The sequence below is a fragment of the Pongo abelii genome, chromosome 18 (genome assembly GCF_028885655.2).
Source record: "Pongo abelii isolate AG06213 chromosome 18, NHGRI_mPonAbe1-v2.0_pri, whole genome shotgun sequence".
NCBI lineage: Eukaryota > Metazoa > Chordata > Mammalia > Primates > Hominidae > Pongo > Pongo abelii.
In genome coordinates this window covers 61,389,874-61,407,570 of record NC_072003.2, presented here as the reverse complement: position 1 = coordinate 61,407,570, position 17,697 = coordinate 61,389,874, and the positions used below count along the sequence as shown (strand labels likewise).

General features: G+C 38.3%; 1 long non-coding RNA gene across 2 annotated transcripts; it reads right to left on the bottom strand.

Moving 5' to 3' along the window:
• Positions 1-1,700: 1,700 nt before the first annotated feature.
• LOC129050826 (uncharacterized) lies at positions 1,701-15,739 on the bottom strand. 2 transcript variants are annotated; one of them, XR_008514652.1, is made up of 5 exons: positions 15,363-15,739; positions 15,083-15,239; positions 13,628-13,708; positions 2,961-3,156; positions 1,701-1,968 (listed from the first exon to the last, which is right to left on the bottom strand). It is a non-coding gene; the product is annotated as an uncharacterized LOC129050826 (long non-coding RNA). The 2 variants fall into 2 exon arrangements; XR_010137785.1 differs by having other exon boundaries at positions 15,083-15,739.
• Positions 15,740-17,697: the final 1,958 nt, after the last annotated feature.

Here is a 17,697-nt window from a genome sequence, read left to right as displayed (position 1 = left end):
AATGCACTCATGTTATGTTACAAATGTGGACATTTAGATTCCAAGAGGTAATGATATCTCACCTAAAAAACAAACAAAAAATCAAAAAATCCAAGTCCCACTGCAGCTTTACTTGATGAAGTTTACTCTTCAACAAATTGTACATTGAGTGCTATTCGGGTGGCCACACCATCTATTTGAGGAGGAAAATCTCTCTGAATGCAATTAAAAAAAGAAATAAACTAAGGGAGAAAGGGAAAAACAGAGTGATACAAAAAAGAAATAGAACCTAAAGAAAAATAGTTCTGCTAAAATAGTTGAAAAGAACAAAAGAAAGAAAGAGAAAAAAAGAAAGGGAAAGAAGCAGGAAAGCAAGGAAGGAAAGAAGACAAAACAGAGCACAAATTAAACTATTTGCAGAAAAGCCGTGAGCCAAAATGAGAGTATCAGAAATGGGATTTTTGCGTGACAATGCAGAATGGAAAAGAAGGAGCAAAGGGATTTGCTTGTATGCATGTTAAAATCTAACTGTTTCCCTTAAGGAATGCGTATTAGTGTCTCTTTTGATCAGTAAGTCAATGTTTCAACTGTGTTATCACTGCCTTCCTTGTGGCTTTTAATAATCATTCTTGAAATAGAAGTGTTTTTGCAGACATATTGGGAGATGCTCTTCTCACTTGACTGATTATTTAATCCACCCTGAAGCTGTCTGTCTGTCTGCAGGACAAGGTGTTCATGCAGATTGAAAGCCAGGAAAAGCCAAGAAGGGCTGACATCTTAGAGCAAATTAACTTACATAATGGCCCTGTCAATCCACTCTCTTCACTTTCCATTGTCTTGGTTTATACTAAATTTGGTCAGCGTCTCTTCGGGTTTGCTTTTTTTCCCCACCCATCAGTTGGTTATCTCTGTTATTCCAGTTTCTCTGAACTCCTACTAAGTGCTAGGCTTATATGAGTTCCACAAGGAATATGAGGAGCATTTCTACCCCAAAAAGAAGTAGACAGGTAAGGTCATGCAAAAAGGTGGCTGTGACTGCAACAGCTAAGGAGGCAGACTAGGGAACAAATGAGAAGGATTTTCTGAATGTTATAGACCTGTGATACATTAGGTCTGAGGGGGTAATTCCCCATGAATTGAGGAAATCAGGACGTTTTCATGGAGGTTGTGAATTAGCAGGATTACTAATGATGAGACCAATGACGCTGGCCATTTCAAGCTGAAGGAAGCATGCAAGCTTATTTGGCAAAGGAAGTTAATCTAATTGTCAAATTCTGAATGATTTTTGGTGGCTGTCTTAAGTGCTGCCCTGAGATAAATCTTAAAAATGCTTCCATACTCAGTCACAATCAATTAAAAGGGTCTGCTGTGGTTACAGCATGGCAAGAGGTATCTGTAATAACTGCCATAGTCAAAAAAATTTAAAGAAAAATCTAGTAAAGCAAAGCACTAGGTTCAGAGTGAGTGGAGAGAAAGTTTCACACAGAGGGTATGAGAGATTGGTTAGTAAAAGGAAGTTGGAGGCAGATTATAAAGGCTGTGGACATCAGGCTGAGGAAATTATACACTGTGAGGAAATTATCCACTCGTATCTTCTCTATTCACTATATTATGTGTGAAAATCTAGTGGGACAAACTTTGTTCGACTTAAGCTATAGGTATACTATCCACAAAATTTAAACACTGTCAGTCACTTATCATTTCCCATATGTTCACAATCCTTCAGGACATTCTATTTTCTTTATTGCATATTGCCTTGTGTGTAGTTCATACTTAGTTAAAATCATAGGTGCTCCCTGTTTTCCCAGATCGCTTGGTAGGTGTGACAGGACAGATAACAGACATCTGGAAAATACTGCAGAGTGCTCTAAGTGCAGTAGTCATGGTGGAGAGTTTGTGGATGGGCAGAGATTGCAAATAATTCTTACAGCAGTTGCCTCATCAGCAGACTGGATCTTGGAGGTCAAGCAAGATGTCCATACGCATAAACTGCAAGGGAAAGTAAACAAGAAATTCTAGGTTAAAGCAATGAGCAACGATGATGGAGGAGGGCAAGAGCAATGGGCACTGTTGCATGTCTGCCTGGCAATACCTGGGGTCTCATGTTGCAGTGGAGTCATATACTTCAAACTGTAGACAGAATCTACTGATGCCTCGGACTCCTATCACCCTGGTGCACTTGCTAAATGTGCATGAGCTGTTTGCCAAGCACTAAAGAAGGCTGTGTTAAAACACTATAAAGATAACAATAATTTATGCAATTCAGAGTGCCTGTTCTGGAGGTACAAACGATATCATAGGCACAGAGATAGCAAGTCCAAAATGTGCATTCGAATAAAAAGCATGTTCTTATAATGCTTTAGCTTAGTGCAGGCCCTCCTATTCTCCCACCTGGACTACTGCAGTATAACGTAATGGTTAAAAGTAAGATTTCTGAAGGCACTCTAACTGTGATCATGAGCAGATTACCTAACTTCCCTTTACTTCACACTTCTGATCTACAAAAGACAATAAGAATACCTGTATCACAAGTACCTATATCCTAAGGTATTCTTATTATAGGTATAGGTATGAGGTATCTATGTGTGTGTAGTCAATGGGTTAAAGCACTTATAAAAGTTCTATTTTATGTTTGTTGTTATTTTGTTAGTATTGCAATTACCTGTTAAATGGTATTCCTGCCTTCCATTGTCCCTTATAACATCTACACTTCACCCGACCTCTAGGGCTATATATTTTTAACAGCTATCATGGAAGTGATATATATATATACACCTCCTGGATATTTTTCAACATGAAAGAGGCCTGGTAGACTAACGTCCAAGTTTCTCAGCCTGGAAGATAAGGACCTCACGAGTTGGCTAATTTAACTTTCTTGGCACATGATCTTCCAACTTCTTATACTCTCCCATGTATTCTACACTCCAGCCACACCCAACTATGTGTCAGAGAAGTTAAATGACACAAGATTAGAAGGTTACAAGGTTATTCAGAGAGGTGTTTCCAAGGATCTTCTCGGACTGCTATGCCTTCGCTGTTTCCATCAATCCATTCTGTACAGCACTTGAGAGCTGCTGTTGAACCAAGATCACGTGTTCTCAATGTCTGTCTCTGCCACTTGACTGAGCTTTTGAGGGCATCTTGTCTCATTCATTTCTCAGTTAGCTGCACCTGGTACTAAGTAGAAACCAAAATGAGATTTAATGCATACTTGATAAAAGTGAGTAGTCAGGTAGATGTAGTCATAGATACACTATTTATACATTAATAAGACACTGAACTTCTAGTGGGTTAATCAAACAAACTAAACACTATTACTACTAAGTATTCACATAATGCTTTTGCTTATAATGAGAAATGTTCATGGTGAAATTTTCAAAGAGAATGGCAAGCCAGACAAGTATGTCTGCTGATGAGGGAGATTTTGGCTCCCGCACATATAACATGGTACCCACTCTCTCTGTCTATGTGTAATATCGTTATGGAAGATGACAGATACAATATGTCTTAGTTTACTGTTGCTACAAAGGAATATATCTGAGGCTGGGCAATTTATAAAGGAAAAAGATTTATTTGGCTCAAATTCTGATGGCTGGAAAGTTCAATATTTGGCATCTGCATCTGGTGAGAGCCTCAGGCTGCATCCACTTATAGTGAAAGTGATACAGGAGATAGAAAGAAATTATTTAGACAGATAGTGAAGGTAAAGAAGTCCTCAGCAGAGCTTCCCTTCTAACAAAAACAGCCACCAAAATAATTTCTTTCCTAACAAAGAGCAGCCTGAAAAATTGAGCTGCAAACAAATAAGGAAGCTAGAAGCTTGCATGGGGGAATGCTGGCAGCGGCGCCAATAGAAAAGGGCTACCTGGGGGCCTGGTATGTCCAACATGGAGGCTCCATCTTCCTTTTTTTTGTTACCACATGTACAGTAATAAAGAAATGGGCAACATGGCACAGCTCAGGCAGAGAACCTGCCTGCATAAACAATTAGGGTGGGATTACCAGAGATTCACACCGTATGCATATGACACACCTGGTCCAACCAGTTTTTTATGCCTTATGTAGATCAGACACCACCTCCTCACCAGCTCATTTATAAAACCCCCTGCATTTCACCATGGACCTGGCAACCCATTTTTCTGGGACCCTGCTTTGCAGGGAGCTATTCTCTTTCTTTCCCCTACTAAACTTCTGCTCTTTTTTTGTTTGTTTGTTTGTTTGTTTGTTTTTTTGAGGTGGAGTCTCACTCTGTCACCCAGGCTGGAGTGCAGTGATGCATCTCCACTCACTGCAAGCTCCACTTCCCGGGTACATGCCATTCTCCTGCCTCAGCCTCCCATGTAGCTGGGACTACAGGTCCCCGCCACCACACCTGGCTAATTTTTTGTATTTTTTTTTTAGTAAAGACGGGGTTTCACCATGTTAGCCAGGATGGTCTCAATCTCCTGACCTCGTGATCCACCCACCTCAGCCTCCCAAAATGCTGGGATTACAGGTGTGAGCCACCATGCCCGGTCTAAACTTCCACTCTTAACCTCACTCTTTGTGTGTCCACGTCCTTGTTCTCCATGGCCTTGAGACAACAAACCTTGGGTGTTACTCCAGGCAATGACACTGCTTCAAAAGGTGAAGGGGAGGTGAGGAGCTGATGTGTGCAGGGATCACAGGGCAATAGAGGAAACAAGAGACGGTGGGGAGGTGCCAGGCTCTTTTTATCAACCCGCAGTAGTAGGGGAACAAACAGAGAGAGAACTCACTCACCCTGGAAGAAGTGTTAATCTATTCATGAGGGATGCATCTCCAGGACCCAAACACCCCCCACTGGGCTACACCTCCAACACCCGGGATCAGATTTCAACCAAACATCCAAACCATAGCACAACGTTAGACCCAAAATTTCTGACAAACAGGAAGAATTTTTCTTTCTTGCTTTTGACTTCACCTGTTAACATAAATGACTGTAACATTGTGTGTGTGTGTATGTGTGTGCGTGTATTTAGAGTTAGCAGTTTTGCCACATAGATTTCATATTATTGGAATTTTACTAAAACCCAGTGAGAGAGGTGAGACAAGGGTAATTTCTTCCCGATTACTGATGAAGAACCCCAGGTTCAGAGAGTTAAATGCAATCTTTTACTGAGAGTTAGCGGAGGTGTGACCATAGAAAAAGGAAAAAGGAGAGGTGAAAGCACTGTATACATATAAAAGTGACATTGACAAAAGACTGCCGTAATAAATTAGCATTCCCATCTTGACTGATCCAACCAGCAGGAACAAATTCACAGGGCAAGTAGAAAGGAAAATGGGGAGGGTTCTGTTATAATTTGTCAAATAGTGACTACCAGAAACTCATCTCTGAAAGAGAAACAAATCAAAGCGAAAAAAGAACAATTGCCATTTTACTTTTTAAAAGTCCTATCTCTAGCAACAGGGCCCAGAATACATCCTAGATTTTCTGAGTCCAAACTGGTACATTTCCAAAATTGTATATTTCACATCTGGCAATGATAAAACATGTGCATGGTTTACAATTGTGAATATCCCCACAGAAGCACCCCAAATTCCAAGGCCCTGAATACATCATGCAAAACCAATGATCAAAAAGGGACACAGTGTTTAGTACTGTGTGCATAGCACCCTCCACACCCTCTCTCTGTTCACTTTTCTTTGTAAAGTTTTTTTTTTTTTTCCTTACTCAGCACAGTGTTAGTCAGTAATTCAAACAAAAGAAAAACATAAATGATACTTCAGTATTAAGTCTTGGGGGATTTAAGTGATTTATGCTCTCTTTCTTCAGCAATATTTGCTATAAAGCTACTGAAGGTAATATTTAGAGAAAGTGGATATTTTGTCACAAAATCACCTTCTAATCCTCAGAGCATTTCCTTGATATCTATCAGCAGTTCATAGAGACAGTCACACTTTATGAGCAATATGTTGACTTCCCTTTGCAATGGCAAGGAGAAAAAATAAAAATAAACTTTCATTGAAGAGGACCACAATGTCTCCCCAAATGAAATTGGGTGATAAACCAAATAAAATAGTCACAAAACTTGGAAGTAGGTTTTAGTTTGTTTTCACATACTCTGCTTCAAATGTGTACACTGGGAAGATTTATTTGATTTATTTTAACTCAGCCTTCTGTGAAAAAAAGAAACTACAGTGGAATTCCCATTAACCTATGTCCAGGATGTTAAGTGAAGATGATGATTATTGTTTTGAAATATTGTTGGTGGGGAGGAAGGCAGGCAGAGATACAATATTATAATTCTGTTTGTATCTGAATGGTAGCTGAAGACTAAAAGCATTTCTGCAATGTCCACTGGAATAGGTTATACTGTTCCAATTCTTTGTAACTTCTAGACCTAACATTTATATTTTCAGAGATGACTTTACAGGAAATCAAAGTAATCTGAAACATTCGATATTGAATAAAACTTTAAGCTCAGGAATACTACTTTAAATGTGTATACTTCCCAGTTTAAGTGGACAGTTTACTTGATAATGTTATTTTGAAAAGACGTTGATTTAATATAATTATTTCTCCCCAAGCTACAGTCATATATACAGTGCTGTCTTTTTTTGTCTGTCCACCATCTGCGTGATACAATATTTTAATCAACTCATTTCTCTAAAAACATAAAATAAACATTTGTTTTGAAAGAAAACTTTATATTCATACCTAAAAATAAGAAAATTATTTTTACTTGCCATAAATACAAGGTAAACTTAGAAATGAATTGAATGAATGCAAAACAATGTTCTTCAATTCTAACAAGGTACTTGGAGTCCGCTTAAGGCTCTGAACCTGAGGCCAGCATTGGCCTTGTTAGAGAGATCAGCACTGGCAGGGAACTGAAATGTTCTCTCTTGACAAAAATCAGAGGGTTGAAAGAAAATTGGAAAGAAAGTAACTTTCCCACCTGTTTATTTTCCACATCTCTGTCCCATCTGAAATCGCCATGGGGACTCACTACCTGCAGCATGACAAATGCTGAGGTCTTCTAAAAAGTTTGGTCTGAAGGGAAAACACTGGTAGAAATCCTACACTCGACGCCTACCACATGTGTGATTTAGGGAAGTCAATATCTCTTTCTGAGTCTTACATTCTTCATCTAAAAAATGGAATTAATAACATCTGTATCTCCTAACAATTGAGTAGATTAAATAGAACAGCATTCTGAAAAACTCCAACATATAGTGGTTGCTCAACTAATTCTAGTTACCATCACCTCTTAAACACATTTTCTTTTGGTTTTATCTACTCTACAAACATGAAGACATCAACAGTTCCAAGCCTCTATCCTCAGCCTTTGTTTTGCGCCTTCTTCCTCCACATGATAATCTTGTGTAATTCATTCACTCCTCCATTTTGCTAGAAACTTCTGAGGTTTTTTTGTTTGTGAGGAAGGAGATCACATCCTATATTCTGACAGTCTCCCCAAATATATCTGCCTGTTTCCTTGAGAATGCTACTGACAAAATAATGAATAAATAATAGATAGATAAAAAACTAATCATAATCAAATCCAGGTTAGCTACCTCTGGGTAGGGGTAAATGGAAAGATTTTGAAAGCAAAAAGATTCTGTAAATGAGACTTGAAACCATATCATTTGTTTATAAGATCATGGCGGAAAAAGTAAGTTCCTCTTCTTAAGACAAAAACAGCTTTAAAGTCCCATTAGACTTTTTTAAAAAGGCTTCTTGAACATCAAATATCTTTTGCAAAATACTTCATTGATTTAAGTGTAAATTAATCAGAAATGCATGGATCCTATTTCCCTTAAAATACACATGGATTTTTACATCCAGATGCAAAAAGCTTTTCCTGTTTTCTATCACTTCAAAATTTAAAAGAGTGCTTTAGTTGCTCAAGACTGACTCAAAAGTGTTAAGCCTTGTCCTTGATCCTTGCAAAGCATAAGAAGTGGTAACTTTGACATGAGATTTCTTTAGTCCTCTATATGAATACTAAAGGAATGTGCTTTCTTAGAATTGCTAACAGAAAACAAGTAATTATTAAGCAATGTGACCTTGGTAATCTTTCTAGGCTATACTATGGCACTGCAGAAAAAAAACAATGGGTTCAAAAATCTCAGATTTGTTTTCCAACTTCAACTCTGACCAAATATCTCTGGTTTTCTCATCTAAAAAATGGAGGTACAGGACAGGACCTATTTATCTTGGAGCTTGCTGTGGGATAGATATAAGATGATAAATCAATGAAAATGTACGAGCATCTCTTCTGTGCTACCGAGGATTCAAAGATAAGTGAATAAAATACTTCTCTCTGGTCTTAAAGAAAACTCCGAGCTCTGGAGGAAGAAGGCACTCTGGGAATCTATTTTAGCACTCTATCTTTGGAATGAGATGACCATTGTGAGTCTAAGGCAATGGAGGCAGTATACTCTGCCTGAGGGATCATTTACATTCTGAATGAGAAATTGCTCTGTAAACACTGAGGTACTAAATTATGAGGCACTAAGAAACAGATAGATTCTCGTTGATTCTTGGTGTCATTATAATTATTATTGCTACTAGTATTACTATTATGCAAATCATCATTTGGAATTTGAATTGTTTCCCTGTGCTCACTCTTAATCTTCACTGTTTTATTTTTGCTCCAGAAGATTGAGTTTTCTGGTTTTTTTTTTTTTTTTTCCACTTTATTTTGCCATCCTCTTTACTCCCTCTTTCTTTTCCAGAGAAATCTGTTATTCTCATTGAGCTCCCCACACCAATCTGCTGGGCCATCTGATTTTTCTTAACTCCAAATCTGGATCTATTTCTAGCTAACTGCTGACAATAGTGCCATAGTTATCCCTGCAGTCATATTCATTGGTTTGTTATCTTAAATAATATAATTTCTGAACATTGACTACATATCAGGCTTTGGGCTAGATCTGGGATACACAGATATGGATATACACAGATATGGATAATAGACTCTGTCAGTCCTCTGAGCCCAAGCCAAGCCATCGCATCCCCTGTGACTTGCACGTATACACCCAGATGGCCTGAAGTAACTGGAGATCCACAAAAGAAGTAAAAATAGCCTTAACTGATGACATTCCACCATTGTGATTTGTTCCTGCCCCACCCTAACTGATCAATGTACTTTGTAATCTCCCCCACTCTTAAGAAGGTTCTTTGTAATTCTCCCCACCCTTGAGAATGTACTTTGTGAGGTCCACCCCTGCCCACCAGCGAACAACCCCTTTTGACTGTAATTTTCCATTACCTTCCCAAATCCTACAAAACGGCCCCACCCCTATCTCCCTTCGCTGACTCTCTTTTCGGACTCAGCCCACCTGCACCCAGTTGAAATAAACAGCCATGTTGCTCACACAAAGCCTGTTTGGTGGTCTCTTCACACGGACGCGCATGAAAGACTCTGCTTTCATGGAGCTCGAAATCAATCTAGTGAGGGTGGAAGATAAATAAGCATAAAGTTATAGGACAGTGTATCGAGACTGATGCCGTAGATATGCACAAGGCATAGTAGGAGCTTACAAGTGAGGAAGCATGGATGTAAGTGAAAACTTAATAGTACATGTCATATTTATGATCCATCTAGAAAGATAAGATGGCCACTATTCATAAGGAGGTAGCCTAAGAGAGGAAAAGTCATTTCTCTATGCTCGGGGTCTGTTCAATAAGCTGATCCCAATTGAATCCCCAGATTATGGAGCCAAGCTTCCTGGCAAGTCCAAGGAGTTGGAGTAAAGGGGTTGAGCCCCTTTATAATCACCAGCAGCACCATAACCGTGCATATCCAAAGAGACCTAAAATCTATGCCAAAAAACAGTGTTCTTGCTAGTTCTTGGACAAGCCAGACCCTCTTCTTCAGCTCCAACCAAGGCATTTCCATCCAGATTTTTCCTTCAAGACCTTCCCATGTATAAGGCTGTTTAAGACCCAGTCTCCAAGATCCACAGCTTCCAGGTAATTGAATAGGTAAAAAAGAAATCTCAACAGAGTTCATCAATGGGGAAATGGATATGAAGAAGACCCATTATTCAGAGGGTACTTCTCATCTGCAGCCCTGGACTGGTCAAGAACACACCCACCAGATGTTCTGAATGCTAGTATGAAGATCAGTGGCCAGACTTTTCCTCCATCTGTAAGTTTAAGTGGTTTCCAGACTGCAAACTGGTATCAGAGCCTGTTTCCCTGTAAAAACAGAAGAGCTCTCCTCCCACAAGGATCTTGGCCCTAACACTTTCCTTTCTCTCATTTATGCCTCAGGATTCCCTTATTTCTTCTTTAGGTCATTAAATACAAAATGTTAACCCATATTTATTTACTAGACTATGAAACTGAAGCAACCCCTCTTCTAACATTAGCTGCCTTTAGTCTTGTATTAATGAAAAGGAATAGAGAGAGAAACAATTAAAACAAACAAACAAAAAAACAATTTTGTCTGGGCACAGTGGCTCATGTCTGTAATCCCAGCACTTTGGGAGGCCAAGGCAGGCAGATCACGAGGTCAAGAGATCGAGACCATCCAGGTCAACATGGTGAAACCACGTCTGTACTAAAAATACAAAAATTAGCTGGACGTGATGGCACGTGCCTGTAGTCCCAGCTACTCGGGAGGTGGAGATAGGAGAATGGCTTGAACCCGAGAGGCAGAGGTTGCATTGAGTCAAGATTGCGCCACTGCACCACTCAAGTCTGGCAATAGAGCGAGACTCCGTTTCAAAAAAAAAAAAAAAAAAAAAGAAAAGAAAAAGAAAAAAAATACAAAACACAATTTTACTCTCCAGGAAAATAAGCTGTTACATGTGCAAGAATTAACCGTTTAGAACACGATGATTTGGAGGATGAAAGGAGGGTTTGCCTGGAGCCCTGAAAATACTGGAGAACAGTGGAACATTTAAAGGGCTAATTGAGAGTGGAATGAATGCGTGAATGCCCTGTAGCCACAAGACAGAATGGTACTCTAAGAGGAGTAGCCAAGCTGTAGGAATCACAGAAGGACCTATTCTCTAACCATCTGCTCTTCTTAGATAAGTATCGATGGGCTCACTGAGAGGAAACCAACATGTATATCAAAAACTAGACATGTGTCTTTCATTGCATCCTTTAATACAACAACCTGTGAGTTAAATATCTTTATACACAAAGGTGAATGAGACTCAAAGAGATTATCAACATGGTTAACCAGCTGGTTCAACTTACAGAGTGTATTAGTCCATTCTCATGCTGCTAATAAAAACATACCTGAGACTGGGTAATTTATAGAGGAAAGAGCTTTAATTGACTTGCAGCTCGGCGTGGCTGGGGAGGCTTCAGGAAACTTATAATCATTGTGAAAGGGGAAACCAACATGTCCTTCACAAGGCAGCAGCAAGGAGAAGTGCCGAGCAAATGGGGAAAAAGCTCCTTATAAAACCATCAGATCTCATGAGAACTCTCATTATCATAAGAAGAGCATGAGGGTAATCACTCCCATGATTCAATTATCTCCCACTGGGTCCCTCTCAGGACATGTGGGGGTTATGGGAACTAAAACTCAAGATGAGATTTGGGTGGGGACACAGCCAAACCATATCACAGAGCTAGTAATGTGTTCAGCCAGAACTTGAAATCAGATCTATATGACTCCAAATGCCTTGCTTTTCCTTGCAGGTTTTACTTTCCCACCAACAAATAAAGGAGTTACCATTTTCAAAGTCTTGAGAAAAATAAAGTAGTTTGGCTGGTGCATACATGACAAATAGGTTGTATTATAAAGTGATATGGGAGAGATAAGCAGAAGTCTAATTGGGATTTAGAGAAGCAAAATACATTTCCCTTCACAGTTTCTTCACCTGAAAAATTAGGGAGTTATTATAGAGAATGAATGGGATAACATATGTAAATCAGTCTCTATAGTGCCTGGCAAGATATTAAGCCCTCCATGTTAAGAATACCAATTACAACTGCTAGTGCCATTTATTATCATTTTCTATTCCAGAAAAGTGATTATGTGTCTTATGTAATTTAGGGGCAGAAAACAATCCAGTGAAAAATAAGGTGTTCCCTGCTCAGACACAATGAGATAGTTTCGGGGAAGAAAGCCAGAATACTATTATGCAAAATAGAGGAATGAGAAAATATTCATTAGATTTCCTAATTTGGACAAGTCATGTACTTTGGCTTTTCTCTGCTTTGGGATAATGTAGGAGTCAGTCTTACATACCTCCATTTTAAATGAGTTATTTTTTCTGTTTGGGTTTCTTATCAGAAAAGACCAGTGAAAGTTTCAGTACATTAGAGCATATGAGAGCACTTTTTGTTTTTCTTATGTTGTTGTCTTCCTCTGATTTCCTAATAATCTTCACTTCAAAAATCTACAGCACATGTGATGTGCTTGGAAAAAAGCTTTGGGGCTACCTTAGTGAGCTAGACTCTAGGGTGCTAAAATAATTCAACCAAGACAAGACATATTGTTAGACTGAATAGAGACTAGGCGATGAGAGCCAAGGTAATCTCACCAGAAACTAGATCAGAAAGTAGATCTTCTCTAGACAACATTAATTTGAATCAGAGTACCTAAACTACATTTTGTTTTGTTTTCTCTAGTCTTTTAACTTTATATGTTGAAGACTACTCAGGTTATTAGCTTAATAATTTTTCCCACGTGCAGGGACATGTGCCATGCTTACATCCTTTAAAGACCAATGACCTGTGCTCTGGTTTTCTTTTGTTCAAGAGCTCACTCTGTAACCTTAGGCTCAGAAGTCAAAAGCCTTACCCAGCTTTTTTTCTGTGAAATGAAGGGGTTGAACTAGACGATCTCTAAGGGCCCTTTGGGCTCTAAAAGCCTGTAACTGTATAAAATTGAAGTAATAATACATCGTCTTCTCACCTCACAAGATCATGGCAAGGATCACATAGGAGAGCTGATGTGCTTGAAAATACGTAAAGGGATATACAAACCTAAATAGCAATAGCAGAACTGTAACTTAACCTTGGACTTTAGCAGTAAAGAGGTTAACAAGACTTTAGATGTCATTTGGTTTCATTATTTCCAAATGGTCTCCAGAATGATGCTTGTAATGTTGATTCAAAATTACCTTTTTTGCTTTCTAAAAAAAAATACACACTCTTTTGGAGAGTTTAATTTAATTGGTTAGCCACGGAATCTGGGATCTATATTTACAAAATCACTTGCAATTAAAGATTCAGATTCTCTTTGTAAACACAGAATGTTTAGCTTCTCTTTCATTGCAACTTATGAATCCATTCTATAGTGAGGTATTGCATTATTTAAAAGTAGGTTATAATAGTCACTTATTAGTATTTTAATATTGACAGGCAGTGCTAGACAACACTTGAAGTTGGAAAACATGGGTTTAAATTATACTCTTTAATTTTTTAACTGTGTAACCTTGAACAATCACTTAACTTCTCTGAGCCTCAGTTTTTTCCTATTTTAAAGGATACAAACAATAGCCACCATCCACAGTGCTTTAATAATTAAAGAGATACTGCATGAGAAGAAAGTAATGAAATATGTCATGTTAGCTTGCCTTTCTCCTTTCTTGCCCTTCAAAGTATTGTAGCTATGAGGATATTAATAAAACACAATGCTGCATAATAATCACATCACTATAATAGTAATCTCCAAGTTGTATAACAGGTGTCTAGATATCTTACCATCAGAACAGATGTCAATACATAAATTTGTTTACAGGTATCTCCTCCTTTCTCAGAGAATAAGAGTTTAGTGGGTGGCATCTGGGTGAGTAAAAATACCTTCTGTTATTGTTAGTTTGTTTTAAAATTTAGGAAGATATGCCCAAATGTATGTCTTGCAGAAATTTTGCCTTACTATTTAACTATATTTATTCATACACAGACATGTTTGCAAAAACAAGTATATTTTTCTTCTGCAAATATCCTTTTCCATTTCCTGCCATTCCAAATCTCTTCAGTAAGTCCACTATTTACAATACAGCTGTTTTAACGACATGTTTATGAAAATACAGATCCTGATCACAGTTTCCCTATGGACTACCAAAGAGAATTTGAAACCCCGTTAGTAGTTGCAAGATGAAAGTTAAGTTCAAATGTATATCGAATTGTATCTAAGGAACTGAAATTGTTTTATAAACCTCAGTTAGACCTCATACCACCCCCCTGAGGATGGAAAGAAGTGTTATGCACTCTTATGGAGACACAAACTTAAAACCCATTGAAAGGTTAATCACTTTGCATCAAAAGCCTTATAGCTGGTCTGTGGTGGAGTGAGGAACAAAACAGAATTTCTTCCTAGGGAGCAACTTACCTTCTATTTGCCTGATTACTCGAGTGTACGAAACTTCTGGAAAATTATGATGAATGTTCAAAAGAAACCCCTGAGAAAGGATTAGCATTTGTTTCTCAGTTTAGAAAATGAGTGATTAGTTTTTCATGCAAAAGCAACAGCACCTTTTTTGTTTTGCTGAACACTTAGGTGGAAATGACCCCTTTGAGGAAGGAGAAAAGAAGAGCAGAGCAATTCAGGAATTAGGATAGCAATTGGTAGAATATTTCTCTTTCTTTCTTCTTTCCTCCTCCTTGTACATAGCAACCTGCACAGATATTGCACGCTAGAGGGCACTTGAGGTAGAAGAAAAAAAGCCTCGACATCCACTCTAACAGGACTAGTTGCCTATGCAGGCGGGAGACGGCAACCTAAGAGCAGTGCCCTGATTTCCACATGGCAGCATCTTTAGCAAAAGAACAAACAAAAATCCTTAGTATTATCCAGCTTTGACTAATAAAAGAAGCCTGTTCACATTCTCAATAATTAATTTCCCTTCAATATTTTGTAACATTTGTCCACTGCATATATATGTGGTCTTCTCTCTAATAAGCAACTTGATAACTAATCACAACTATAAATTCCATTTTACACATATTAAGATAATTGTTTTGCCTTCACCTCCCCTCCTCCATACATCTGTATTCCCCTATACATCTGTAATGGTACATTAGTATAAGTGTGCAAATATCAAATAATGGTAATCTTCTAAGCCAAACTTAACATTAATTAAATTTAATTATTATATTTTAGTATTAAATACACTCTGTTATACCAAAGTAGTAGTATTTTAGGGAGTGGGGTACCTTTTTTACTCCTCTTTCTTCTTTTTTTATTCTTACTCATTTTTCTTCTTTCTTCTTTTTACTTGGAACACATTGTGAACTATTTTTAATTTTTTCCTCCTTTTTTCTCCTAAGTTAAACAAGAGTGGTCTAGAATCTTAATCTAGTTGCTATTCTCCTACAGAAGAAAAAAAAAGAGAAAAACCAAAACACTAATATGCTAAGTGTGTAGTCCACAAAACCTGGACTGGCTTATTTGATAGCTTTGTACCAGTCCTCTTAAATCTATTTACTACCCTACCCGCCGCCCGTCCGACCAAGCTTCTGTTCAGAAGCTGAGTTGAAGCTTATCTCTTTTCTAGCACCTGGGAAGATGGAAGATAATGCCATTTTGAAAACCTTCTCCAAAATGCTCTCAGCACAGATGTGGTTTTCAGAAAGTGTTTACACCTCCATTTACTGAAAATATAATGACAAGCTCAAGATTAGTAATTATAGTCAATATTCAGAGATGCAGGCCTAATTTCAGGGACAGCTAAAACCAGCAAGCCAAGAAATGTAGAGCATCACAACTCTGAATAGCAAGCCCAATGATGATTTTATGCCAAGAATTCATAACTACTTCTAAGGAAATCAATTTAGTTTTTCAAATCCCATACTAAACATTAGTGAGGTACTCAGACGATAAAATTAGTGTGCTTACATTTTTATTCTTCTTTTCAAATCTTATTTTTTAAGATAGTATTTTGTCTTAGAATATTCTGGGACAAAAACAGTAAATATTGATACAATACACTATTTTATTTTTTTCCTTCTCATCTTTATATATGTCACACGAGAAAGAAATTGCCTAAAGCAGTGTTCTCAGATGTTAGCAGGTAACAGAAACTCCTAGGACATTTGTTAACACCCAGATTTCTGAGCCCCACTCAGATTCTGGGTCCAAGAATTTGCATTTCTAACAAATTTCCAGAGAATATTGAGGCAGGAGCTCGTCCAGGGATTGCAGGTTGAAAACTGCTCATCTAAAGGAATCTCCAGAATTGCTCACATTGGTTTAATGAGAGCACCATAATAACTTCTCATAATCTTAGTAAGAGAATGGTTTAAAGCAAATTCATAAACAAACAAAAAAGCTGTCCTAAATTTACTTAAACATTTACAAACTTCTCAAAACTTCTTCTTCTTTTTTTTTTTTTTTGAGACGGAATCTCGCTCTTTTGCCCAGGCTGGAGTGGCTCACTGCAAGTTCAGCCTCCCGGGTTCACACGATTCTCCTGCCTCAGCCTCCCGAGTAGCTGGGACTACAGGCGCCTGCCACCAAGCCCGGCTAATTTTTGTATTTTTAGTAGAGACAGGGTTTCACCTTGTTAGCCAGGATGGTCTCGGTCTCCTGACCTGTGATCCGCCTACCTCCGCCTCCCAAAGTGCTGGGATTACAGGTGTGAGCCACCATGACCAGCCTCAAAACTTCTCTCTTAATGTTTTTATTTTTATGACTTACGCTTCAATATTGGAATCCAAAATAAAATTTAAGTTTCTTATGCTTAATGCCAGAGTTGTTATATATTACTTACCCTTGCCCCATACCCTAAATAAAGGGCGTGGTTTCAGATATCTTCATCCTAATGAAATACAGGAAAGGGACCCTGCATTTCTGGAAAAATATTACAGGGTAATTTGAGTTGTCATTTTTCATATGTCAGATTGTTGAGATTTTGTTTTAAATGATAATACCTGGCACCATAGATATCACATTACAAGCAATCCAATAAATCTAAAGGTTACCAGTAATCATAATATGGTAAATACGTTTTGTTTTTAGTTTGTTTTAATTTTTAATTCTATCTTGATGAATGAAAACTACAAAAGATTGCATTTTAATGCAGCAAATAATAGTTATGTTCCATTCTGTCATTTCCTGCTCCAACCAGAGAAGCTGGAGACTTCCTAACACTGTCTCCCTCTTCTCGAGCTCTGTTTCCTATGAACCATCTGATTCCCCACTCTGCAACTGCTGGGCACTTGGTTTACTGTTTCCCTCGGTCAAAATTATGACAAAGATTCCAGCCACAGTGGAAAAATAAAAGTCTTTTACTATATGGAGTCCCTCTCCTTCTCATTCACTCTCTACAGTAGACTCCCCTGCAAAACTGCCTGCCTGTCACCGACACCCGGGCTAGAGACATCCCGCCTCATTCTATTTTTTGCATTAGTCAGCCAAGGTTATTCTGAATGCAATCTTCTCTCCCTCCCCCCCACTCCTTCTCCAATTATACTCCTGCCCTATCAGATAATTCCTCACCCTTTCTCTCCCGCAATGCTCCACAACACATGCAATTTCACTTGCCATTCTAAAAAGCCTATGTACCACAGTCCTCTTCCCGCTGGAAGGCTGTAACCCTGGAGAGGATGTTGAAAGGAAAACACTTTCTTAAGGGGGTAGGCTCTCACCATTGTGACATTACACTGCATCTTATTAAGAGTGGGTGGAATTGTTAAAGAGATAAATGCCTTGTCTTTCAGCATCCCTGATAATTTTAGAAATATCCTTATAGGGCTTTCTAACATTATCCTAATCCTCTATCACACTGCTTAATCATCCAAACCTCTCTTAAGAATTAGTCAGGAAATTC